This window comes from Dendropsophus ebraccatus, chromosome 10 (assembly GCF_027789765.1).
Source record: "Dendropsophus ebraccatus isolate aDenEbr1 chromosome 10, aDenEbr1.pat, whole genome shotgun sequence".
NCBI lineage: Eukaryota > Metazoa > Chordata > Amphibia > Anura > Hylidae > Dendropsophus > Dendropsophus ebraccatus.
The window spans coordinates 4,284,615-4,312,526 of NC_091463.1; the positions used below are offsets into that span (position 1 = coordinate 4,284,615).

At 45.7% G+C, this 27,912-nt stretch overlaps 1 protein-coding gene across 2 annotated transcripts in view; it reads right to left on the reverse strand.

Moving 5' to 3' along the window:
* Positions 1-27,912, reverse strand: part of COL5A1 (collagen type V alpha 1 chain) — a 217,881-nt gene that overhangs the window by 118,378 nt on the left and 71,591 nt on the right. The window lies entirely within an intron of this gene.

The window sequence follows — 27,912 nt, forward strand, 5'->3', positions numbered from 1 at the left end:
AATGGCCGCAGTGACACGTCTTCTCCAGTGATGGCGGCTTTACCCCCCTTCATCTGGCGCCAGATAGAGAAGTGTCACCCCTCACTACACACAACATGTCTCCTCCAGTGATGGCGGCTTTACCCCCCTCCACCAGATAGAGAAGAGTCACCCCTCACTACACACAACACGTCTCCTCCAGTGATGGCGGCTTTACCCCCCTCCACCAGATAGAGAAGTGTCACCTATCACTACACACAACACGTCTCCTCCAATGATGGCGGCTTTACCCCCCTCCACCAGATAGAGAAGTGTCATCCCTCACTACACACAACACGTCTCCTCCAATGATGGCGGCTTTACCCCCCTCCACCAGATAGAGAAGTGTCATCCCTCACTACAATTCCCTGCATGAAGCTCTGTCGCTTATCCATGTTGTAAAAACCAAAGCTTATAACCTGACTTAAAATTCATCCATTGGTTTTAGAAATGGCTTATATGAAAGCTGAAACTCTCCTGAACAAGGTTAAAAAAAAAAAATGGCTTCACTGCTGAAATATTGATCAGTTAATGAACACATAAAGGTCAGATTTTGGCAAGAGAAAACTTGTTTTGTTGCCCACAGAAAGTAATGTGAAAATCAAACTAATAATTCACTTCATTCACCAATGTTAGGAAACAAATCTTTGTGTTTGAAATTGTGCGACTATTAGAGCCATATGTAATATTTTGTGTGACTTCCTTGAGCTTGAAGGACGGCATCCATGCGTTTCCAAAATGATTCATACAATTTTTTGATGAAGCCATCAGGAATAGCAGAGAAGGCAGTCTTACATCCCTTCCAGAGGTCATCAGGAGTCTTTGGTTTTGTCTTCCAAGCTTCCTCTTACACCCAACCCCAAACCTGCTCCATGATGTTCATGTCTGGTGACTGGGCTGGCCAGTCCTGGAGCTCCATGATGTTCATGTCTGGTGACTGGGCTGGCCAGTCCTGGAGCTCCATGATGTTCATGTCTGGTGACTGGGCTGCCCAGGCCTGGAGCTCCATGATGTTCATGTCTGGTGACTGGGCTGCCCAGGCCTGGAGCTCCATGATGTTCATGTCTGGTGACTGAGCTGGCCAGGCCTGGAGCTCCATGATGTTCATGTCTGGTGACTGGGCTGGCCAGTCCTGGAGCTCCATGATGTTCATGTCTGGTGACTGGGCTGGCCAGTTCTGGAGCTCAATGATGTCCATGTCTGGTGACTGGGCTGGCCAGTCCTGGAGCTCAATGATGTCCATGTCTGGTGACTGGGCTGGCCATTCCTGGAGCTCCATGATGTTCATGTATGGTGACTGGGCTGGCCAGTCCTGGAGCTCCATGATGTCCATGTCTGGTGACTGGGCTGGGCATTCCTGGAGCTCAATGATGTCCATGTCTGGTGACTGGGCTGGGCAGTCCTGGAGCTCCATTATGTTCATGTCTGGTGAACGGGCTAGCCAGTCCTGGAACACTTTCATCTTCTTTGCCTAAAGAACTTTGATGTAGAGATGAATGAGATGGAGCACCATCCTGCTGCGTCACCCATTTTATGAATGGGAATGGGAATTATATTTTAGGCTATTGATATTACCTTCCACCTTGCAGATGTTTCGCACACCTCATACTGAATATAACCCCAGACCATGATCTTTCCACCATCAAACGTTTTCTGGGTGTATCTTGGATCCATATGGGCTCCAGTAGGTCTCCTGCAGTATTTGCGGCTGTTGTGGGGTAATTCAACTCAAGATTCATCTGAGAAATCTACCTTCTGCCACTTTTCTAGCGTCCATCCGTTTAGCTAGCCGTGGGCCTTGGCAATGCCACACGTTTTTTTACCTTTGCCTTTTGTTTAGTGCTTCTGGGCACTAACTTCACCATGGAGGCCATTTCCAGACACAATCCTACAAACTCTCCTAGTTGACACAGGGACATGAGGTGACCAGGCTTTTGTTGGAGCTCGGCTGTAGTGGAAGAGAGGCTGGCTTTTGAGTTTTGAACCAAAAAACGTTCCTCCTGAGCGGGGTCTTGCGGGGTCTTGCGGGGTCTGCCGGACCTGGGCTTGTCACAAACATCTCCAGTCTCTTCCAATCTTTTTTTTTTTATTCTTTGTACTTGATGCTGAGACACATAAAGGTGGCAGCCACCTCTGCAGTGAATCTGGTCTTCAGCCTCTTGATAATCCAGGTTTTGGCCGCAGGGTATATTTTTGCCATGGTGTCAGAGGTCAAGTTGCAGTTCAAGTGAAGGTCGGGGGTGCTGGAGTTCTTTTTATACACCGATCAGCTAGTGATTACAGGTGAGGGGGTAAACTAGGATTGGGTACAATATATGACAAGGCTAATAAACTTTTCTCTAGTCAAAATCTGATCTTTCTGTGTTCATTAACTTATCAATATTTTAGCAGTGAAGCCGATCATCGCTCCGTGGAATAGAGACAACGGTCAGCCGATGATCATGTCATCGGCTGATCGTTTATTTAGGTGCAAACCTAAAATCATCAGGCACCGACGGCGCATCACTGCGTGGAATAGCGGTGCGCGGTCAGTGCCCGATGATTTAAAAACATCATACTTTATCACTTTACCTATCCAGGCTGCCGGTCTTCTCCTGCGCTCCTTTTCCCGCGGCAGCTTCGGAGCGGCCTGTCTGAGCTGACAGACCGCTCAGCCGGTCCTGGCCAGTGATTGGCTGAGCGATCTGTCAGCTCAGACCGGCCGCTCCAAAGCTGCTGCACGCGGGATCGGGAGAAGGAGCTCAGGACAAGACCTGCAGCCTGGATAGGTAAAGTATTAAGTTTAAACAAGGGCTGCAAGGACATCTACGATTATCAGGCCATAGTAAATAAGTGCCCATCTAGCAGATCGGCACTCGTTTACATTGTTGATCGGGCCCCCATTGGCCCGTGGAATAGGACCCTTAGGCTTCAATGCAAAGAACAAACAGCCAGAAACTTCCAGTTTATTACCTAAAATACTACAGAGAAGGGAGCAGAGAGATTCTTGTTGGGAATGTTGTAATTTATGGAATAGGGAGGATGAGGAGAACCCAGGGGGAGCCCAGAACATTGCACAACAAAGGTCACCAGGCTTTCTGAGGCCAAGCGCCCGGCACATTGAGAAAGCCGACTGTAATCATGGAAGAAAAGGGCAAGGAGCTGTGATTTGTGGTGGACCCCTGGGCTCAGGGGGGGATTTACACTCTGGGGGTCAGGAAGTGATAATACCCCCCTGACCCGCAGGAATGTGACCCTGACGGACATATGTCACCCTACAGGACATCTGCTAAAGAGAACAGCTGCCGGCCATAAATAGCCAGGATGGAACCCGGACTACAGAATGGAGAGAATCAATATACAGACCTATAGGCAATAAAGAGATCTACACGGATCCCAGGTAAATGAGCTCTACTAGAACAATCTCTGGACTCTGAAGGCTACATGGAAACATGATACACACATTACCTGGGTACACCCTAACCGAAACACTCCCAGAGACAACCATAGTGATACGATGTAACCGTCATATACTGAACCATAGTGATACGATGTAACCGTCATATACTGCGCCATAGTGATACAATGTAACCATCATATACTGAACCATAGTGATACGATGTAACCGTCATATACTGCGCCATAGTGATACGATGTAACCGTCATATACTGAACCATAGTGATACTATGTAACCGTCATATACTGAACCATAGTGATACGATGTAACCGTCATATACTGCACCATAGTGATACGATGTAACCGTCATATACTGAACCATAATGATACGATGTAACCGTCATATACTGAACCATAGTGATACGATGTAACCGTCATATACTGCACCATAGTGATACAATGTAACCGTCATATACTGCACCATAGTGATACGATGTAACCGTCATATACTGAACCATAGTGATACTATGTAACCGTCATATACTGAACCATAGTGATACGATGTAACCGTCATATACTGCACCATAGTGATACGATGTAACCGTCATATACTGAACCATAATGATACGATGTAACCGTCATATACTGAACCATAGTGATACGATGTAACCGTCATATACTGAACCATAGTGATACGATGTAACCGTCATATACTGAACCATAGTTATACGATGTAACCGTCATATACTGAACCATAATGATACGATGTAACCGTCATATACTGCGCCATAGTGATACGATGTAACCGTCATATACTGCACCATAGTGATACGATGTAACCGTCATATACTGAACCATAATGATACGATGTAACCGTCATATACTGAACCATAGTGATACGATGTAACCGTCATATACTGAACCATAGTGATACTATGTAACCGTCATATACTGAACCATAGTGATACAATTTAACCGTCATATACTGAACCATAGTGATACAATGTAACCGTCATATACTGAACCATAGTGATACGATGTAACCGTCATATACTGAACCATAGTGATACGATGTAACCGTCATAGACTGAACCATAGTGATACAATGTAACCGTCATATACTGAACCATAGTGATACGATGTAACCGTCATATACTGAACCATAGTGATACGATGTAACCGTCATATACTGAACCATAATGATACGATGTAACCGTCATATACTGAACCATAGTGATACGATGTAACCGTCATATACTGCGCCATAGTGATACGATGTAACCGTCATATACTGAACCATAATGATACGATGTAACCGTCATATACTGCGCCATAGTGATACGATGTAACCGTCATATACTGAACCATAGTGATACGATGTAACCATCATATACTGAACCATAGTGATACGATGTAACCGTCATATACTGAACCATAGTGATACGATGTAACCGTCATATACTGAACCATAGTGATACGATGTAACCGTCATATACTGAACCATAGTGATACGATGTAACCGTCATATACTGAACCATAGTGATACAATGTAACCGTCATATACTGAACCATAGTGATACAATGTAACCGTCATAGAGTAATGTGGGTGATGTATTATGCGGGGGATGTATAGAGTAATGTGGGTGATATATTGGGTAATGCGGGTGATATATTGGGTAATGCGGCCGCTGTCTCTATCACTACATTGTACATATAAGGAAGGAGGCCGCAGCTTCTCCAGAAAAGGTCTTACAGCTAAGGTGCAAATTCTAAGCAAAATCCTAGGAAGACGGCTCCTCCCCCACACCCCGTCCCCATCATTATTCCATTCATCTCCCCGCCCCCATCATTATTCCATTCATCTCCCCGCCCCCATCATTATTCCATTCATCTCCCCGCCCCCATCATTATTCCATTCATCTCCCCGCCCCCATCATTATTACATTCATCTCCCCGCCCCCCATCATTATTCCATTCATCTCCCCGCCCCCCATCATTATTACATTCATCTCGCCGCCCCCGTCATTATTACATTCATCTCCCCGCCCCCATCATTATTACATTCATCTCCCCGCCCCCCCATCATTATTACATTCATCTCCCCGCCCCCATCATTATTACATTCATCTCCCCGCCCCCCCATCATTATTACATTCATCTCCCCGCCCCCATCATTATTACATTCATCTCTCTGCCCCCATCATTATTACATTCATCTCCCCGCCCCCATCATTATTCCATTCATCTCCCCGCCCCCATCATTATTCCATTCATCTCCCCGCCCCCCCATCATTATTCCATTCATCTCCCCGTCCCCATCATTATTCCATTCATCTCCCCGCCCCCCCATCATTATTCCATTCATCTCCCCGTCCCCATCATTATTCCATTCATCTCCCTGCCCCCCATCATTATTCCATTCATCTCACTGCCCCCATCATTATTCCATTCATCTCCCTGCCCCCCATCATTATTCCATTCATCTCCCTGCCCCCCATCATTATTCCATTCATCTCCCCGCCCCCCATCATTATTACATTCATCTCCCCGCCCCCATCATTATTACATTCATCTCCCCGCCCCCATCATTATTACATTCATCTCCCCGCCCCCCATCATTATTACATTCATCTCCCCGCCCCCATCATTATTCCATTCATCTCCCCGCCCCCGTCATTATTACATTCATCTCCCCGCCCCCCATCATTATTACATTCATCTCCCCGCCCCCATCATTATTACATTCATCTCCCCGCCCCCCATCATTATTCCATTCATCCCCCCGCCCCCTCATCATTATTACATTCATCTCCCCGCCCCATCATTATTCCATTCATCTCCCCGCCCCCTCATCATTATTCCATTCATCTCCCCGCCCCCATCATTATTCCATTCATCTCCTCGCCCCACCATCATTATTCCATTCATCTCCCTGCCCCCATCATTATTCCATTCATCTCCCCGCCCCCCCATCATTATTCCATTCATCTCCCCGTCCCCATCATTATTCCATTCATCTCCCTGCCCCCCATCATTATTCCATTCATCTCCCCGCCCCCCATCATTATTACATTCATCTCCCCGCCCCCATCATTATTACATTCATCTCCCCGCCCCCATCATTATTACATTCATCTCCCCGCCCCCCATCATTATTACATTCATCTCCCCGCCCCCATCATTATTCCATTCATCTCCCCGCCCCCATCATTATTACATTCATCTCCCCGCCCCCATCATTATTACATTCATCTCCCCGCCCCCATCATTATTACATTCATCTCCCCGCCCCCATCATTATTACATTCATCTCCCCGCCCCCATCATTATTACATTCATCTCCCCGCCCCCATCATTATTACATTCATCTCCCCGCCCCCATCATTATTACATTCATCTCCCTGCCCCTCCATCATTATTCCATTCATCTCAGGGGAGATATTCAGAGTCCACCGCTATTTCCAACATGGTTACATGAGAGGCCCGTGCAGTCGAAATGTCAGCACACTGCTGGCTCCACCCACTGACATCTACACCCTGTGACAGCACACTGCTGGCTCCACCCACTGACATCTACACCCTGTGACAGCACACTGCTGGCTCCACCCACTGTCATCTACACCAGGTGACAATACATTGCTGGCTCCACCCACTGACATCTACACCATGTGAAAATACACTGCTGGCTCCACCTACTGACATCTACACCATGTGACAGCACACTGCTGGCTCCACCCACTGACATCTACACCATGTGACAATACACTACTGGCTCCACCCACTGACATCTACACCATGTGACAATACACTACTGGCTCCACCCACTGACATCTACACCATGATACAATACACTGCTGGCTCCACCCACTGACATCGACACCATGTGACAGCACACTGCCGGCTCCACCTACTGACATCTACACCATGTGACAATACACTGCTGGCTCCACCCACTCACATTTACACCATGTGACAACACAAATTAGGCTCCACCCAGATCTGTGATGTCACGCCATTAGAATCTATGTCTTGATTGGCCACCAGTCTGGACATCCCATTGGAGTCACATGACAGGAATGTTACTATGCTTATTCCTAGAATGCAAACATCACATCCACCCTATAGCTGTACTGTTCCAAGGACGTAACTATTGGATAAGTGTCTGACAATGGGATCAGTCTCTGGGGCAGCAATCGGTGCTGTCACAGACAGGGGGCACTCTGTGTGCCATCCCCTCCATAGACAGTGAATGGTGGGGTGATCAGCCGCTCCACTCACAGCTGGTGGTCTGCCGTCATGGAGGTGATGTGAGTGTCCAGAGGTCTGTGCACTGGGTGACCCTCTCCGCTTCTTAGACTTCTGGATCCATCAGTCACAGCGCAGTAGTCGGGCTCGGTTATTATGCTGCTTATAATATAACATGGACCCCCGGTGTGACTGCACTCCTCTCCCTGTATACTGCTACTTATACACCTCAAAATGGCTGACAGATTCCCTTCGAGGAGTTAATGTTTCTCGCTGCACCATAAATGGGAAGGATTGTGGTCCGGGCTCAGGTAACCTCGCTGCCAGACACGTCTTCACACTTCTTTGGCAATCGGCAGCGCTATTATATATATATATATATATATATATATATATATATATATACACACACACACATACACTGTATATGTAAGGAGTAGACACCATCCCGCCCATTCCTGTATCTATAATACACACATATATATATATATATATAGGAATGGGCGGAATGGTGTCACCTCCTTACCTACAGTGTGTATGTGTGTGTATATATATATATATATATATATATATATATATATATACACACACACACATACACTGTACACATACACTGTATGTAAGGAGGTGACACCATCCCGCCCATTCCTGTATATATGGTATGTATATATAATGTATGTAAGGTGCAGGCATACACAGTAATAAGGTCTGTATACAGACACAGAATATGTTGGTGATATTATATCCATGAATATGGTGGAAGCCGTTACCATGATGGCTAGTTTCCTGGCCCCGTGTATATGTGGCTGATGAGCGGGCTGTGTTCCCCAGAGACCCCCACCATGCTTAGGTCCAGCATGAATAGGGGACATTGTTGTATGTGACCTGTCGGGCCCTGGGACATGTGAAGCTTTCTATGCCACTCTCTATATGCCTTGTATGACCACATGGAAAAAATGATCTGGGGGAGAGAGAGCAGAGGGGACGGAGGCCAAGAGTCCGGGACTAACACTACACAAAGAGCCCTCCATTCCCCATCTGCACACAAGACATCAGAGATCTAGGCGAGCGCTCAGAGAGATCCGGGACCGCCCTGCGATTCCACAGAGACAATTACACAGAAAGGAGCTGTGGCCTTCTAATGGAGAAGTATATATAGTCTGTGCAGGTTGTATCAGCCCAACAACATGGAGCATCACATACTGTAGCCTGGAGCATCACACATTGTAGCCCGGAGCATCACACATTGTAGACTGGAGCATCACACATTGTAGACTGGAGCATCACACATTGTAGACTGGAGCATCACACATTGTAGCCTGGAGCATCACACTTTGTAGACTGGAGCATCACACTTTGTAGACTGGAGCATCACACATTGTAGCCTAGAGCATCACACATTGTAGCCTGAAGCATCACATATTGTAGCCTGGAGCATCACATATTGTAGCCTGGAGCATCACATATTGTAGCCTGGAGCATCAGATATTGTAGCCTGGAGCATCACAAATTGTAGCCTGGAGCATCACACATTGTAGACTGGAGCATCACACATTGTAGACTGGAGCATCACACATTGTAGACTGGAGCATCACACATTGTAGCCTGGAGCATCACACTTTGTAGACTGGAGCATCACACATTGTAGACTGGATCATCACACATTGTAGCCTGAAGCATTACATATTGTAGCCTGGAGGATCACATATTGTAGCCTGGAGCATCACACATTGTAGCTTGAAGCATCACATATTGTAGCCTGGAGCATCACATATTGTAGCCTGGAGCATCACACATTGTAGCCTGGAGCATCACAAATTTAAGCCTCCATGACCGACGTACATTCAGCGTGGTTAAACATGCAGCAATCTGGGGTCACCTCTCAGACGCTTCACATGCAGATAAATGTGCTAAGAAGGAAGAAACTAGGAGAATGGAAGAAACTAGGAGGAAGGAGAAACTAAGAGGAATGAGCTAGGAGAAAGGAGAAACTAGGAGGAAAGAACTGGGAAGGAGAAAGTAGGAAGAAGAAACTAGGAGGAAGGAACTTGGAAGGAGAAAGTAGGAAGGAGACTAGGAGGAAGTTACTAGGAAGCAGGAGAAACTAGGAGAAAGGAGGAACAAGGAGGAAGGATAAACTAGGAGGAAGAAACTAGTAAGGAGAAACTAGGAAGAAGAAACTAGGAAGGAGGAACTAGGAGGAAGGAACTAGGAGGAAGAGACTAGGAAGGAGAAACTAGGAGGAAGAAACTATGAGGAAGAGACTAGGAAGGAGAAACTAGGAGGAAGGAGAAACTAGGAGGAAGGAACTAGGAAGGAGAAACTAGGAGGAAGAGACTAGGAGGAAGTGACTAGGAAGAAGAAACTAGGAAGGAGAAACTAGGAGGAAGGAACTAGGAAGGAGAAAGTAGGAAGAAGAAACTAGGAGGAATGAACTCGGAAGGAGAAAGTAGGAGGGAGAAACTAGGAAGAAGAGACTAGGAGGAAGTTACTAGAAAGGAGAAACTAGGAAGCAGGAGAAACTAGGAGAAAGGAGGACCAAGGAGGAAGGATAAACTAGGAGGAAGGAACTAGTAAGGAGAAACTAGGAAGAAGAAACTAGGAAGGAGGAACTAGGAAGGAGAAACTAGGAAGGAGAAACTAGGAGGAAGGAACTAGGAAGGAGAAACTAGGAGGAAGAGACTAGGAGGAAGAGACTAGGAGGAAGAAACTAGGAGGAAGGAACTAGTAAGGAGAAACTAGGAAGAAGAAACTAGGAAGGAGGAACTAGGAAGGAGAAACTAGGAGGAAGAAACTCGGAAGGAGAAACTAGGAGGAAGGAACTAGGAAGGAGAAACTAGGAGGAAGAGACTAGGAGGAAGAGACTAGGAGGAAGGAACTAGGAAGGAGAAACTAGGAGGAAGAAACTAGGAAGGAGAAACTAGGAGGAAGAGACTAGGAGGAAGGAACTAGGAAGGAGAAACTAGGAGGAAGAAACTAGGAAGCAGAAACTAGGAGGAAGGGACAAGGAGGATCTAGGAGGGAGAGACTAGGAGGAAAGAACTAGGAGAAAGGAACTAGGAAGGAGAAACTAGGAGGAGGGAGAAACTGGGAGGAAGGAACTAGGAAGGAAAAACTAGGAGGATGAGACTAGGAGGAAGGAACTAGGAAGGAGAAACTAGGAGGAAGAGACTAGGAGGAAGGAACTAGGAAGAAGGAACTAGGAAGGAGAAACTAGGAGGAAGAGACTAGGAGGAAGGAACTAGGAAGGAGAAATTAGGAGGAAGAGACTAGGAGGAAGGAACTAGGAAGGAGAAACTAGGAGGAGGGAGAAACTGGGAGGAAGGAACAAGGAAGGAAAAACTAGGAGGATGAGACTAGGAGGAAGGAACTAGGAAGGAGAAACTAGGAGGAAGAGACTAGGAGGAAGGAACTAGGAAGAAGGAACTGGGAAGGAGAAACTAGGAGGAAGAGACTAGGAGGAAGGAACTAGGAAGGAGAAATTAGGAGGAAGAGACTAGGAGGAAGGAACTAGGAAGGAGAAACTAGCGGAAGAAACTAGGAAGGAGAAACTAGGAGGAAAAAATTAGGAAGGAGAAACTAGGAGGAAGGAGAAACTAGGAGGAAGAGACTAGGAGGAAGGAACTAGGAAGGAGAAACTAGGAGGAAGAGACTAGGAGGAAGGAACTAGGAAGGAGAAACTAGGAGGAAGAAACTAGGAGGAAGAAACTAGGAAGGAGAAACTAGGAGGAAGAAATTAGGAAGGAGAAACTAGGAGGAAAGAGAAACTAGGAGGAAGGAACTAGGAAGGAGAAAATAGGAAGAAGAAACTATGAATAAGAAACTAGGAAGGTGAAACTAGGAGGAAGGAACTGGGAAGGAGAAACTAGGAGGAAGAAAATATAAGGAAGAAACTAGGAAGGAGAAACTAGGAGGAAGAAAATATAAGGAAGAAACTAGGAAGGAGAAACTAGGAGGAAGAGACTAGGGGGAACTAGGAGGGAGAGACTAGGAGGAAAGAACTAGGAGAAAGGAACTAGGAAGGAGAAACTAGGAGGAGGGAGAAACTGGGAGGAAGGAACTAGGAAGGAAAAACTAGGAGAATGAGACTAGGAGGAAGGAACTAGGAAGGAGAAAGTAGGAGGAAGAGACTAAGAAGGAGAAACTAGGAGGAAGAAACTAGGAAGGAGAAACTAGGAAGAAGGAGAAACTAGGAGGAAAGAGAAACTAGGAGGAAGAAACTAGGAAGGAGAAACTAGGAAGAAGAAACTATGAATAAGAAACTAGGAAGGAGAAACTAGGAGGAAGGAACTAGGAAGGAGAAACTATGAGGAAGAAACTAGGAAGGAGAAACTAGGAGGAAGAGACTAGGAGGAAGAGATTAGGAGGAAGGCACTAGGAGGAAGGAGAAACTAGGAGGAAAGAGAAACTAGGAGGAAAGAGAAACTAGGAGGAAGAGACGAGGAGGAAGAGACTAGGCGGAAGAAACTATGAAGGAGAAACTAGGAGGAAGGAACTAGGAAGAAGAAACTAGGAGGAAGAGACTAGGAGGAAGAAACTAGGAGGAAGAAACTAGGAAGTAGAAACTAGGAGGAGGGAGAAACTGGGAGGAAGGAACTAGGAAGGAGAAACTAGGAGGAAGAGACTAGGAGGAAGGAACTAGGAAGGAAAAACTAGGAGGATGAGACTAGGAGGAAGGAGAAACTAGGAGGAAGGAACTAGGAAGGAGAAACTAGGAGGAAGAGACTAGGAAGGAGAAACTAGGAGGAAGGAACTAGGAAGGAGAAACTAGGAGAAAGGAACTAGGAGGAAGGAAAAAGGAGGGAGAAACTAGGAGAAAGGAACTAGGAAGGAGAAACTAGAAGGAAGGAACTAGGAAGGAGAAACTAGGAGAAAGGAACAAGGAGGGAGAGACTAGGAGGAAGAAACTAGGAAGGAGAAACGAGGAGGAAGGAACTAGGAAGGAGAAACGAGGAAGGAGAAACTAGGAGGAAGAAACTAGGAAGGATGCTGAGGCCATACCCACATGTCCACAGTTTTGTTGGGTTTCTTTGTTACATAACAGATGGTTTGGGGCCTTAGTAATTTGGTTAATTTGACTGTCTGGGCTTCATCATGTGATCAGTATTATCGGGCTTCATCATATGATTAGTATTACCAGCCTTCATTGTGTGATCAGTATTACCGGGCTTCATCAACTGTGTTTTTTGTCTGATGAAGCCCGGTAATACTGATTACACGATAAAACCTGGTAATGTCTATCAAATGATGAAGCCTTATAATGCTAATCACATGATGAAGCCTGGTAATGCTAATCACATGATGAAGCCTGGTAATGCTAATCACATGATGAAGCCTGGTAATGCTAATCACACTATGAAGCCTGGTAATGCTAATCACATGATGAAGCCTGGTAATGCTGATAACATGATGAAGCCTGGTAATGCTAATCACATGATGAAGCCTGGTAATGCTGATAACATGATGAAGCCCGGTAATACTAATCACATGATGAAGCCTGGTAATGCTAATCAATCTATGAAGCCTGGTAATGCTAATCACATGATGAAGCCTGGTAATGCTAATCACATGATGAAGCCTGGTAATGCTGATAACATGATGAAGCCTGGTAATGCTGATAACATGATGAAGCCCGGTAATACTAATCACATGATGAAGCCTGGTAATGCTGATCACATGATGAAGCAGGGTAATACTAATCATATGATAAAGTCTGGTAATGCTGATCACATGATGAAGCCTGGTAATACTGATCACATGATGGAGCCCGGTAATGCCAATCACGTGAACATTGTAGAATGCACATAATCAATTAGACTCAATTAGACATGGCAGACAAACAGCTCTATAAATCCTCCTCACCGCTCCAATCATCTGAGCTACATCAATACATACCGGGGTCGGTGTCTGTGGAGACGTGTAATGGTTAATCATCCTGAAGCTTAGACAATGTGAACGCTCCTATACACACATGTAATACTGGTGGTCTATGGTGGTATTCTATAGAATAATATTGGGATGTCTTGTGTCACTTCTTTTTTCTATAATACTATGACAGCAGCTGTCACTATACACAGGACACTCGCCCCGCAATATGACACCAGCTGTCACTATACACAGGACACTCGCCCCGCAATATGACACCAGCTGTCACTATACACAGGACACTCGCCCCGCAATATGACACCAGCTGTCACTATACACAGGACACTCGCCCCGCAATATGACACCAGCTGTCACTATACACAGGACACTCACCCAGCACTATGACACCAGCTGTCACTATACACAGGACACTCGCCCCGCAATATGACACCAGCTGTCACTATACACAGGACACTCACCCCGTACTATGACAGCAGCTGTCACTATACACAGGACACTCACCCCGCAATATGACACCAGCTGTCACTATACACAGGACACTCACACCGCACTATGACACCAGCTGTCACTATACACAGGACACTCACCCAGCACTATGACACCAGCTGTCACTATACACAGGACACTCGCCCCGCAATATGACAGCAGCTGTCACTATACACAGGACACTCACCCCGTACTATGACAGCAGCTGTCACTATACACAGGACACTCACCCCGTACTATGACACCAGCTGTCACTATACACAGGACACTCACACCGCACTATGACACCAGCTGTCACTATACACAGGACACTCGCCCCGCAATATGACACCAGCTGTCACTATACACAGCACTCTCGCCCCGCACTATGACACCAGCTGTCACTATACACAGGACACTCGCCCCGCAATATGACACCAGCTGTAACTATACACAGGACACTCAGCCCGTACCATGACAGCAGCTGTCACTATACACAGGACACTCACCCCGCAATATGACACCAGCTGTCACTATACACAGGACACTCACCCCGCAATATGACACAAGCTGTCACTATACACAGGACACTCGCCCCCTACTATGACAGCAGCTGTCACTATACACAGGAAACTCAGCCCGTACCATGACAGCAGCTGTCACTATACACAGGACACTCACACCGCACTATGACACCAGCTGTCACTATACACAGGACACTCACCCAGCACTATGACACCAGCTGTCACTATACACAGGACACTCGCCCCGCAATATGACACCAGCTGTCACTATACACAGGACACTCACACCGCACTATGACACCAGCTGTCACTATACACAGGACACTCACACCGCACTATGACACCAGCTGTCACTATACACAGGACACTCAGCCCGTACCATGACACCAGCTGTCACTATACACAGGACACTCACCCAGCACTATGACAGCAGCTGTCACTATACACAGGACACGCACCCAGCACTATGACACCAGCTGTCACTATACACAGGACACGCACCCAGCACTATGACACCAGCTGTCACTATACACAGGACACTCAGCCCGTAATATGACACCAGCTGTCACTATACACAGGACACTCACCCCGCAATATGACACCAGCTGTCACTATACACAGGACACTCAGCCCGTACCATGACAGCAGCTGTCACTATACACAGGACACTCACCCCGCAATATGACAGCAGCTGTCACTATACACAGGACACTCACACCGCACTATGACACCAGCTGTCACTATACACAGGACACTCACACCGCACTATGACACCAGCTGTCACTATACACAGGACACTCACCCAGCACTATGACACCAGCTGTCACTATACACAGGACACTCGCCCCGCAATATGACAGCAGCTGTCACTATACACAGGACACTCACACCGCACTATGACACCAGCTGTCACTATACACAGGACACTCACCCAGCAATATGACACCAGCTGTCACTATACACAGGGGGACAGGGACACCAGGCAATACAGCAGCAGTCACCCTTTATATTACATTATATATGATCTCACGGTGAGACATTTGTAGCGTCCCACCACAGCTGGTTCCCTAAGCTTTATACCACCCAGGTAAAGTAACTCAGGTGTCCCACCAAGTACTGTGAGCTGTGATTTCCACTCCAGCCACCAGGTGTCTCCCTTCCGTGTACAGCTGTAGTTTATGTATAAGGTTCAGCTATGTTGTTGTGTATTGGCTGACTGTACCTACACTCTGTAGTACTACACTGTCTCACCTGCACTTCCTGTCACCACCCTATATAAGTTAGGGGGTTTCCTGCTCTGGGGGAGCTCTTCCTAGATGGTGTTGAGTGACAGACCACAGACTGCTGCAGTAACTAAGCAGGCCAGATCCTTGCTGGGGACTACACCTTCCTTCTGTATGCTGAGACAGATAGCCAGTACACTAGAGGTGGGGTAACCAGACAATAGGAAGCACCCTTGCCAATGCAGAGGATCCTAACTTTGGACAGTCACCCCCTAAGAAAGAGAGGAAAAGGGATTGATGCGCAGTAGAGCACAGATGCAAGTCAGCCGCTCTCTACTGACAATGCTCCACTAGGTGGGGAAACGTTCACTAGTTAGCTTCACCCAGAGACAGAGGCCTGGGACTCGTGCTACCTCACGTCAGTCTACGGGAGACTGAGAGGCCAGACAGGTCAGATAACACAGTATGACAGATACTTGAGTATCCCGGCAGAGTACTGTTACTACTTAGGCAAGGGCTCCGGCCCCTACACTACCCTGACAAACATCTACCTCCTGCTACTGCATTGTGTTATATACATTGTTGCACTAGCTCTTGATCTTGTAGTTTTTCTGTAATGCACTAAAGTTGATTCAAGTAAAGATAACATCTGGTTAAGTCGGTACTCTACTCTCTGTCTCCGCACCTGCACCTCACACTAGTTCTAGCAAAGGTCCGGTGCCCGTGTGTCCGGGGTGAATGTTCCCACTCCTGACCACCATAACAAGTCACCCCAAAACACCAGACGCCCAGCAGCAGGTACAACACCAGTATCCAGCACCCCGGCCACGGCACACTGAAACCCGTGCTAGTCCTTGGGGTGTGCAATGCTTCCAGCTCCACAGCAGCACAATATTACCAAGGGAAGGGGTACCGGGGGGGGGGGGGGGGTCTCCTCTTATTCGGCAGCACCCCACGGCCACTACGGTTTCTCTTATTTCTTTAAATGGCGTCAGTCATCTGGCTGTCTGGCCGCCGGTCAGTGCCGTGATGGCTGCTGGTCCATTATTCTAGGTCCGGTGGATGGATCGCTCTTTGTCTATCACTGAAAAGTCTGGTGTTTGCAAAAGACGTCCGAAAATAATTGTCATGATTGTTTTTTTCACAGCCACGCAGACAATGTCCGCCATTTTATACACTGTGTACATTGGACGTCCACCATCTAATTCACTTCAAAGCATTGTACTGACGTCAATTAAAGGGGAACTCTAGCGAAAAACATTTTATTTCAAATCAACTGATGCCAGAAAGTTATACAGATTTGTGATTTACGTCTACTTAAAAGTCTCCAGTCTTCCAGTACTTATCAGCTTCTGTATGTCCTGCAGGAAGTGGTGTATTCTCTCCAGTCTGACCCAGTGCTCTCTGCTGCCACCTCTGTCCATGTCAGGAACTGTCCAGAGCAGGAGAGGTTTTCTATGGGGATTTGCTGCTGCTCTGGACAGTTCCTGACATGGACAGAGGTGGCAGCAGAGAGCACTGTGTCAGACTGGGGAGAATATACTGCTTCCTGCAGGACATACAGCAGCTAATAAGTACTGGAAGGCTGGAGATTTGTAGATAGAAATAAAATTACAAATCTATAAAATTTTCTGAACCCAGTTGATTTTAAAGAAAAGGATTTTCGCCGCAGTACCCCTTTAACATGTGGAACTATCAGAGGTCTCTTTACTTAGTGAGAAGACAGCCATTGAGATGCCTGGTGGGGATAGCTTCCTCTATAGGCTGATCATGGCTCAGCGACGCTCTATGACCTCCGACTGGCACCGTGCTGCACTTATATACAGAGGGAACAATGTGTGTAGACACTCTGTTAGTTATTAATGTGAACGAGCTCTTAAGCGCCTGCTTTGGGTCTGGATTTCATCTGTCCGCCTTCTTCCCAGGTTCCCAGCAGCCAAAACAAATCACATTAAAATACTTGCACTTGTCGGGACATTTTTCTGCACTGACTCATTTTAAAAGGGAGAAAAAAAACTAATCTGCTAAAAGCAGCGGAAGCCAGAAAGTGAGATTCTGAGAGGACGTGATGGGAAGCTGCATGGAAGACATTGGTGTCGATATGTAACTAAATGATGGGTAACAGAGAATCAGCCGCTAAAGTTTCTTCTTTTCTTCCCCCGCAGACACTGATGTTATGAGTGGAGCTTCCTGGTGCTGCGGCTGCTGAGCCCCCACAATGGCAACAAGCCAGGAGCCGACACTGATTTTTCCATTCGACAAACCAGAGAAGGAAGAGGCTTCACACGAGCGAACTGTGGGAGACTGTGTCCATTGTCACAGAGCTGGGGGGGGGGACTGCGGACAATACACCGTCACCTACAGACCACAGAGCGCAAGAGAGGACTCTACACTTACATCTACATGATATAAAAAGTATCGTCACCTGACGTATCCTAAAGGCTGAACACACCGCCCTTCTCATGTCTACTGTAATCTAAGACTGCTGTGATCCCATCCATGTGCCTAGTGGTAGTTGTCAACAGGTGGAAGTTATATACCTGTATATAGGAGCAGTATTATAGTAGTTATATTCCTGTATATAGGAGCAGTATTATAGTAGTTATATTCTTGTATATAGGAGCAGTATTATAGTAGTTATATTCCTGTATATAGGAGCAGTATTATAGTAGTTATATCCCTGTATATAGGAGCAGTATTATAGTAGTATATTCCTGTATATAGGAGCAGTATTATAGTAGTTATATCCCTGTATATAGGAGCATTATTATAGTAGTTATATTCCTGTATATAGGAGTAGTATTATAGTAGTTATATCCCTGTATATAGGGGGCAGTATTATAGTAGTATATCCCTGTATATAGGAGCAGTATTATAGTAGTATATCCCTGTATATAGGAGCAGTATTATAGTAGTTATATTCCTGTATATAGGGGGCAGTATTATAGTAGTTATGTTCCTGTATATAGGAGGCAGTATTATAGTAGTTATATTCCTGTATATAGGAGGCAGTATTATAGTAGTATATCCCTGTATATAGGAGCAGTATTATAGTAGTTATATTCCTGTATATAGGAGCAGTATTATAGTAGTTACATTCTTGTATATAGGAGCAGTATTATAGTAGTTATATTCCTGTATATATGAGCAGTATTATAGTAGTTATATTCCTGTATATAGGAGCAGTATTATAGTAGTTATATCCCTGTATATAGGAGCAGTATTATAGTAGTATATTCCTGTATATAGGGAGCAGTATTATAGTAGTTATATTCCTGTATATAGGGGGCAGTATTATAGTAGTTATATTCCTGTATATAGGAGCAGTATTATAGTAGTTATATTCCTGTATATAGGAGCAGTATTATAGTAGTTATATTCCTGTATATAGGAGCAGTATTATAGTAGTTATATTCCTGTATATAGGGGGCAGTATTATAGTAGTTATATCCCTTTATATAGGAGCAGTATTATAGTAGTATATCCCTGTATATAGGGGGCAGTATTATAGTAGTTATATTCCTGTATATAGGGGGCAGTATTATAGTAGTTATATTCCTGTATATAGGAGCAGTATTATAGTAGTTATATTCCTGTATATAGGAGCAGTATTATAGTAGTTATATTCCTGTATATAGGAGCAGTATTATAGTAGTTATATTCCTGTATATAGGAGCAGTATTATAGTAGTTATATACCTGTATATAGGAGCAGTATTATAGTAGTTATATCCCTGTATATAGGGAGCAGTATTATAGTAGTTATATTCTTGTATATAGGAGCAGTATTATAGTGGTTATATCCCTGTATATAGGAGCAGTATTATAGTAGTTATATTCTTGTATATAGGGAGCAGTATTATAGTAATTATATTCTTGTACATATTATTACTTGGTATGACTCCTTGGGCTGGTAAGGTGGGGCAAGGAATTCATGATAAATAAAAGCTATTTTGCAAAATGTTTTCTGAAATGTTTGTGGCTGCGTTCACACTACGTATATTTCAGTCAGTATATTTCAGTCAGTATTGCAACCAAAACCAGGAGTGGATTAAAAACACAGAAAGGCTCCGTTCACACAATGTTGAAATTGAGTGGATGGCCGCCATATAACGGTAAATAACGAGCATTATTTCAATATAACAGCCGCTGTTCTAAAATAACAGCAAATATTTGCCATTATATGGCGGCCATACACTCAATTACAACATTGTGTGAACAGATCCTTTCTGTGTTTTTAATCCACTCCTGGTTTTGGTTGCAATACTGACTGAAATATACTGACTGAAATATACTGACTGAAATATATGTAGTGTGAACGCAGCCGGTACGGTGTAACTTTGGGCCATTTCCTTGCCTTTAATATTCCATGCTCTTTATCAGTTAGCCTGTGTGATATACAGACCTGCTTCTTGGAGGGATTCTTCAGTCTCCATGCAGAGCAGTGTGTGTACAGGCAGAAATATTCATGGGATGTGTTTGTCAGAGCTGGTGGGATACAATCTATACATTATAAACTATAGATTCAGCATTCCTTATTCCAGCACATCTGTTGGCCGAGCGCCAGGAACGGCAATAAAAGCCTGTTCAGTATTCACGCCTGTAAAAACCTCCACTGAGAAATGCCAAGTACATATCTTTGGTGTCCCAGGCAGAACAGCGGACAAACAACACATTATGTGGCATGACAAAAGACTCGGCCACAAGTCGGCTCTTTATATTGTCTGCCTGTAAGGGTCTGCGACACAATGATAATAACATGGGTCATGTATGGACACTGTTGTGGGCCTATAAGATTAGTGAAAAAGACATCATACTTGTGACAAAGCAAAGAGAGCAAAAGCAACCTAAGGTCGGCGGCCAAATCTACATTAAGGAGTGAAGTCAGTGGTTGTGGAAACATAGGGGGAGATTTATCAAAGGGTGTAAAATTTAGACTGGTGCAAACTGGCCACAGCAGCCAATCACAGCTCAGCTTTAGGCAGTGCTGAAAGGAAAGAGGAGCTGTGATTGGTCGCTGTGGGCAGTTTGCACCAGTCTAAATTTTACACCCTTTGATAAATCTCCCCCATAGTTTTCTCCCCTAAAGAACCTTACAGGATTTATCTCTCTGATGCTGGAGCTTGGATACATATAGTCATACGTAGTTGTATGGAAGGTATGGAAGGTTTAAAGGGGTTATCCAGCCCTACAAAACCATGGCCACTTTTCCCCTACTGTTGTCTCCAGTTCAGGTGCGGTTTGCAATTAAGTTCCATTTACTTCAATGGAACTGAGTTTCAAAACCCCACCCAAACTGGAGACAACAGTAGGGGGAAAGTGGCCATGTTTTTGTAGCGCTGGATAACCCCTTCAGGGAAAAAACTCAGCCTACATATACATTATATATGGGGGTCATCAGGGAAAAGCTCAGCCTACATATACATTATATATGGGGGTCATCAGGGAAAAGCTCAGCCTACATATACATTATATATGGGGGTCATCAGGGAAAAGCTCAGCCTACATATACATTATATATGGGGGTCATCAGGGAAAAGCTCAGCCTACATATACATTATATATGGGGGTCATCAGGGAAAAGCTCAGCCTACATATACATTATACATGGGAATCATCAGGGAAAAGCTCAACCTACATATACATTATATACGGAGTCATCAGGGAAAAGCTCAGCCTACATATACATTATACATGGGAATCATCAGGGAGAAGCTCAGCCTACATATACATTATATAAGGGGGTCACCAGGGAAAAGCTTAGCCTACATATACATTATACATGGGGGTAATCAGGGAAAAGCTCAGCCTACATATACATTATATACGGAGTCATCAGGGAAAAGCTCAGCCTACATATACATTATACATGGGAATCATCAGGGAGAAGCTCAACCTACATATACATTATATAAGGGGGTCATCAGGGAAAAGCTCAGCCTACATATACATTATATATGGGGGTCATCAGGGAAAAGCTCAGCCTACATATACATTATATATGGGGGTCATCAGGGAAAAGCTCAGCCTACATATACATTATATATGGGGGTCATCAGGGAAAAGCTCAGCCTACATATACATTATATATGGGGGTCATCAGGGAAAAGCTCAGCCTACATATACATTATATACGGAGTCATCAGGGAAAAGCTCAGCCTACATATACATTATACATGGGAATCATCAGGGAGAAGCTTAGCCTACATATACATTATATAAGGGGGTCATCAGGGAAAAGCTCAGCCTACATATCTATATCATAAAAATAATAGTCTGTCTGTCCTCTATAGACTTCCAAACGCCTGAACCGTTTGACCCCAAATTTGACCCACAGATACATTGGGTGCCCGGGAGGGTCAGAGCGAAGGTCCCGTCCTTACCAGATGTACAGGGGGGGAGGGGGAGGGGGAGGGGGAAGAGCGCCCCATAGAAATGAATGGGAGAATCTCCACACTGCACAAACAGGTGATATAATTAGAGCTGCAGCTCCCCAGCAGTAATGACAGTTGGGAGCCTTAGCAACCAATAGGATTACTACTTTCATTTTCACATGGAGCTGGAATCTGATTGGCTGCTAGGGCGGCTGCCTCACAACAGATCCACAGAAATAAATACAGTAAGGGTACAAACACACTGGGTGTACCTGCTGCGGATCCCTGCCCTGTGCACTCAATGGCAGACAAACTCACAGCAGGATGCACATCCCGCTGTGAGTTTGTCAGCAGCCCGCCCCGTTAACCCCCTGGCTGCCGGAGAGTATACATCACATGGTCCCCGCTCCGGCTTGCTTCGGGGCTCCTAGCGTTTTTATGTCCCGCTCAGCCAATCAGTGCACTGCAGCGGGGCAGCGCACTGATTGGCCGAGTGGGACCCCCGAAGCAAGCCGGAGCAGGGACCAGGTGATGTATATGCTCCGGCGGCCTCAGGTTAACGGGGGGGCTGCTGACAAACTCGAAGCGGGATGTGCATCCTGCTGTGAGTTTGTCTGCCATTGAGTGCAAATGGCAGGGATATTCGAAGCGAGACCCGCTGAGGATTCGCCCAGTGTGTCCAGTGTACCCAGTGTTGGGGAATATATACAGTAAGGGGGTGTTAGGGAATGTATACAGCATGGGGGCTACCTGGGGGGGTGTATACAGTATTGGAGCTACGTGAAGGGGGGAGTGTATATAGCATGTGGGATACTTGAAGGGGGGGTGTATACAGCATGGGGGCTACTTGAAGGGGGGATTGTATACAGCATGGAAGCTACCTGCAAGGGGGGAGTGTATACAGTATGGGGACTACCTGCAAGGGGGAATGTATACAGTATGGGGGCTACCTGCAGGGGGGGACTGTATACAGTATGGGGGCTACCTGCGGGGGTGGAGTGTATACAGTATGGGGGCTACCTGCGGGGGTAGAGTTTATACAGTATGGGGGCTACCTGCGGGGGTGGAGTGTATACAGTATGGGGCAACCTGCAAGAGGGGGGGGGGGTATATAGTATTGGGGCTACCTGAGGGGGTGGAGTGTATACAGTATTGGGGCTACCTGCAAGTGGGAGGATTGTATAGAGTATTGGGCCTACCCGCAGGGGTGGGGGGTGTGCACAGTATGGGGGCTACCTGGGGGGGGGGGTTCTGCACACACACTTTACTTATGGTCTGCAGTCAGCGGGGCGGGGTGGGGGGTTTGGGGGCAAACTTTAAACTACAGGTATAGAGGACCCCCAGAACTATACACTACAGGTATACAGGACCACCACCAACTATATACTACAGGTATACAGGACACCCAAACTATATACTACAGGTATACAAGACCTCCACCAACTCTATCCTACAGGTATACAGGACCCCCAAACTATACACTACAGGTATACATGACCTCCACCGGCTATATACTACAGGTATACAGGACCTCCACTAACACTGTCAATGTTGAATATAGCCAGGCTCAGCATAACACTGCCAATGTTGTATGTAACCAGGCTGTATATAAAACTGCCAATGTTGTATATAACCAGGCTGTATACAGTCTGACCACATGACATCTCAGTTTGGCTATTAGGTGTTTAGAATATTTAAAGTTTTTAGTTTATTTCTAATGTGCATAAGCTAATATTTATATAAACACTGCAGAACTGTCGGGGTATATAGCGTATAAGAGGGGTATATAGGGCTCCTAGAGATTTCCCCTTAAACAAAAAAAAAAACAAACAAGGGCATAGATTTGCCTCCTGTGCAACCTTGGAACAAATCTAATTAACACACTGACACTTTATACCCGGGCAGCGTCGGGTACATTTTTTAGTACATTATATAAGGGGGTCGTCAGGGAAAAGCTCAGCCTACATATACATTATATATGGGGGTCATCAGGTAAAAGCTCAGACTACATATAAATTATATATGGGGGTCATCAGAGAAAAGCTCAGCCTTCATATAGTTATACATTGACCTAATCCAGACCAGACCTAATTCAGACCTAATACTCTTAATAGGAAATTCATTTTAGTGCACTGACCGCACAATGCAGGTTCTCAGGATCTGTAAGGTGCACTGACTACACAATGCAGAGTCTGAGGACTTTTAAAATATTAGAATGGATTCATGAGAACTGATGAACATGTCTAGAATCCACACCTCCCACAATGTTGGGTAGGATAAAGGTGACGGTTCCTAACCACTACTGGACATCAATTAGAAGCTGGTCAGCGGTGGCAGGTGGGTGTAAGTCCTCTGCTTCCTGGGGAGGCCGGCACAATCATTAGCATGGAACATCTTAAGGTTCATATTTTCCAAACAAGAGGAAACAGAGCAGAAGTAAGCAAGTCTGCATGTGTTAGGAACGGCACAGAGCCCAATCCCAGGCGAGGAGACCAGTCACTAAGAAGGGAAATGCATTATGTTCCATGTCTGAATCACTGAGTCACGCTTCCACCTGGGCACTCGGGACATTTACATGGCTCTCAGCAAGGTCGGAAAATGTGTTTGTGCTGTTTTAGGGTTCACACTACGTATATTTCAGTCAGTATTGTGGTCCTCATATTGCAACCAAAACCAGGAGTGGATTAAATACACAGAAAGGATCTGTCCACACAATGTTGAAATTGAGTGGACGGCCGCCATATAACAGTAAATAACGGCCATTATTTCAATACAACAGCCTTTGTTTTAAAATAACAGCAAATATTTGCCATTATATGGCGGCCATCCACTCAATTACAACATTGTGTGAACAGATCCTTTCTGTGTATTTAATCCACTCCTGGTTTTGGTTGCAATATGAGGACCACAATACTGACTGAAATATACGTAGTGTGAACTCAGCCCTATAGTGTGCACGATCCAGCAGAGCTCAACTTGTTGTATCTGACATGAAGTGTGGCTCCGGCTGATCCTTACTGATCCTACACTACAGCAATCATCGCACTGACCATCGTCTCTTGTTTGCTTGGTTCAGGATGCGATGATCTGATGGAAGTCATCAGAGGCTTCTGGGAGGTGGTAATGACTCTGCACAGAGAGGGGCAGTGTGGGTAATGCCTGGGCTTCACACTATGCTATATATAACCATGCCCACATTACACAGTCTGCTGTATATACTCTGTAACGTCATGTCTCTCTATACACACACGGCCATACATAGTGCAGTGCCCCCCGAGGTCTGTGTCCTGGTGAATATACGGCATGTATGGGGGATGACACATGGGAAGCGGCACTCCGATCCGCTCTGGGATAACCCGCCTGCACATCATTCCTCTGATATTAACAAGATGCTATAAAACCATGAAAGCTATGGCATCTTCCGAGCCCAGCAGCAGGTGAAAGGGTTAACCTGGAAATTAGCGCTGCTAGGCCCGCGCTGGAAGACGGATGCCGCCTCTAATGTCAACAACATTTTTGGCTCTGTCTATTTCTTATTTTCCTTTTGATGAAACGCAGTAATAAGAAGTGTGGAAGGCGCTGGCAGGCAGCGGCATTTTCCATCATCCTGCGCCATGTTACACAGAGGTAGTTATTACCTGAGTCTCCTACTCCCTAACAGTGTTACCTGGAGAGTCTGCAGGGAACTACTACACCAGGAACTATGCAGACATCGGATCTAGGTCTGTAACATGGGATCTGGGTGTGTAACATGGGATCTAGGTCTGTAACATGGGATCTGGGTGTGTAACATGGGATCTAAGTCTGTAACATGGGATCTGGGTGTGTAACATGTGATCTAGGTCTGTAACATGGGATCTGGGTGTGTAACATGGGATCTAGGTCTGTACCATGGGATCTGGGTGTGTAACATGGGATCTAGGTCTGTAACATGGGATCTGGGTGTGTAACATGGGATCTAGGTCTGTAACATGGGATCTGGGTGTGTAACATGGGATCTGGGTGTGTAACATGGGATCTGGGTGTGTAACATGGGATCTAGGTCTGTAACATGGGATCTGGGTGTGTAACATGGGATCTAGGTCTGTAACATGGGATCTGGGTGTGTAACATGGGATCTAGGTCTGTAACATGGGATCTGGGTGTGTAACATGGGATCTGGGTGTGTAACATGGGATCTGGGTGTGTAACATGGGATCTAGGTCTGTAACATGGGATCTGGGTGTGTAACATGGGATCTAGGTCTGTAACATGGGATCTGGGTGTGTAACATGGGATCTAGGTCTGTAACATGGGATCTGGGTGTGTAACATGGGATCTAGGTCTGTAACATGGGATCTGGGTGTGTAACATGGGATCTAGGTCTGTAACATGGGATCTGGGTGTGTAACATGGGATCTAGGTCTGTAACATGGGATCTGGGTGTGTAACATGGGATCTAGGTCTGTAACATGGGATCTGGGTGTGTAACATGGGATCTAGGTCTGTAACATGGGATCTGGGTGTGTAACATGGGATCTAGGTCTGTAACATGGGATCTGGGTGTGTAACATGGGATCTAGGTCTGTAACATGGGATCTGGGTGTGTAACATGGGATCTAGGTCTGTAACATGGGATCTGGGTGTGTAACATGGGATCTAGGTCTGTAACATGGGATCTAGGTCTGTAACATGGGATCTGGGTGTGTAACATGGGATCTTGGTCTGTAACATGGGATCTGGGTGTGTAACATGGGATCTTGGTCTGTTAGGGTATGTGCACACAGAGTAATTTTGACAGAAACTCCGTTGCGGAATTCTGAGTTTGCACCCGCTCGCGGACTGGGGCGGGCGCGTCTCCGCCCGTGTCATAGACTGGCGGATTCCGTCCCCCGTCCAAAGAATGAACTTGATCATTCTTTGGACGGATTAAAGAATCCGCCCGTGCATAGAATGGAGTCTATGACACGGGCGGAGACGTGCCCGCCCCAGTCCGCGAGCGGGTGCAAACTCAGAATTCCGCGACGGAGTTTCTGTCAAAATTACTCAGTGTGCACACACCCTAACATGGGATCTGTGTCTGTAACATGGGATCTGTGTCTGTAACATGGGATCTGTGTCTGTAACAAGAGATCCAGGTCTAGGTTCTAGGTCTGTAACATGAGATCCAGGTCTAGGATTTAGATCTTTAACATGGAATCTAGGATTTAGGTCTGTAACATGGGATCTAGGATTTAGGTCTGTAACATGGGATCTAGGTCTCCAGCTATTGCACAACTGCAATTTCCATAGCTGACACTGTCCAGACATGATGGGAATTGTAGTTTTGCAACAGCTGGAGGGCTTTGGATTTGGCTAATACTGTATATACTGTACTTATCCTGAGATAGGACTGGCATAGATACTCCAGAGTTTTACTCCAGAGAAGCAACTTCAGTTTCTTTGTTATGCTGGGAGGGATAATCACAGAGAGTTCATCAGCAACCTAAAAAAAGAATAACCTTCCCAGCATTACAAAGAAGCTACAATGTTGCAGATACAGCCTGCCAGGGACTTATTTACATCAGCAGTCTCAGAAGCTCACACACAGATTTTTGTGTCTTCAGCAGAAAGCAGCAGCTGAGAACTGGGGGAAGGAGACTGAATAGATAATAACAAGTATGGAAGGAATTGTTAGTCTCACCATGGGCAACCACATATCAAAAGTTATGTTTGGGTGGAATACCCCTTTAAGCAAATTAACTTGTTATAGAAACTGTAAAAGTTGTTGGATAGGCGACGTATAGTGCAGATTTCCATCCATCTCTCTGTGACCTCCTGAG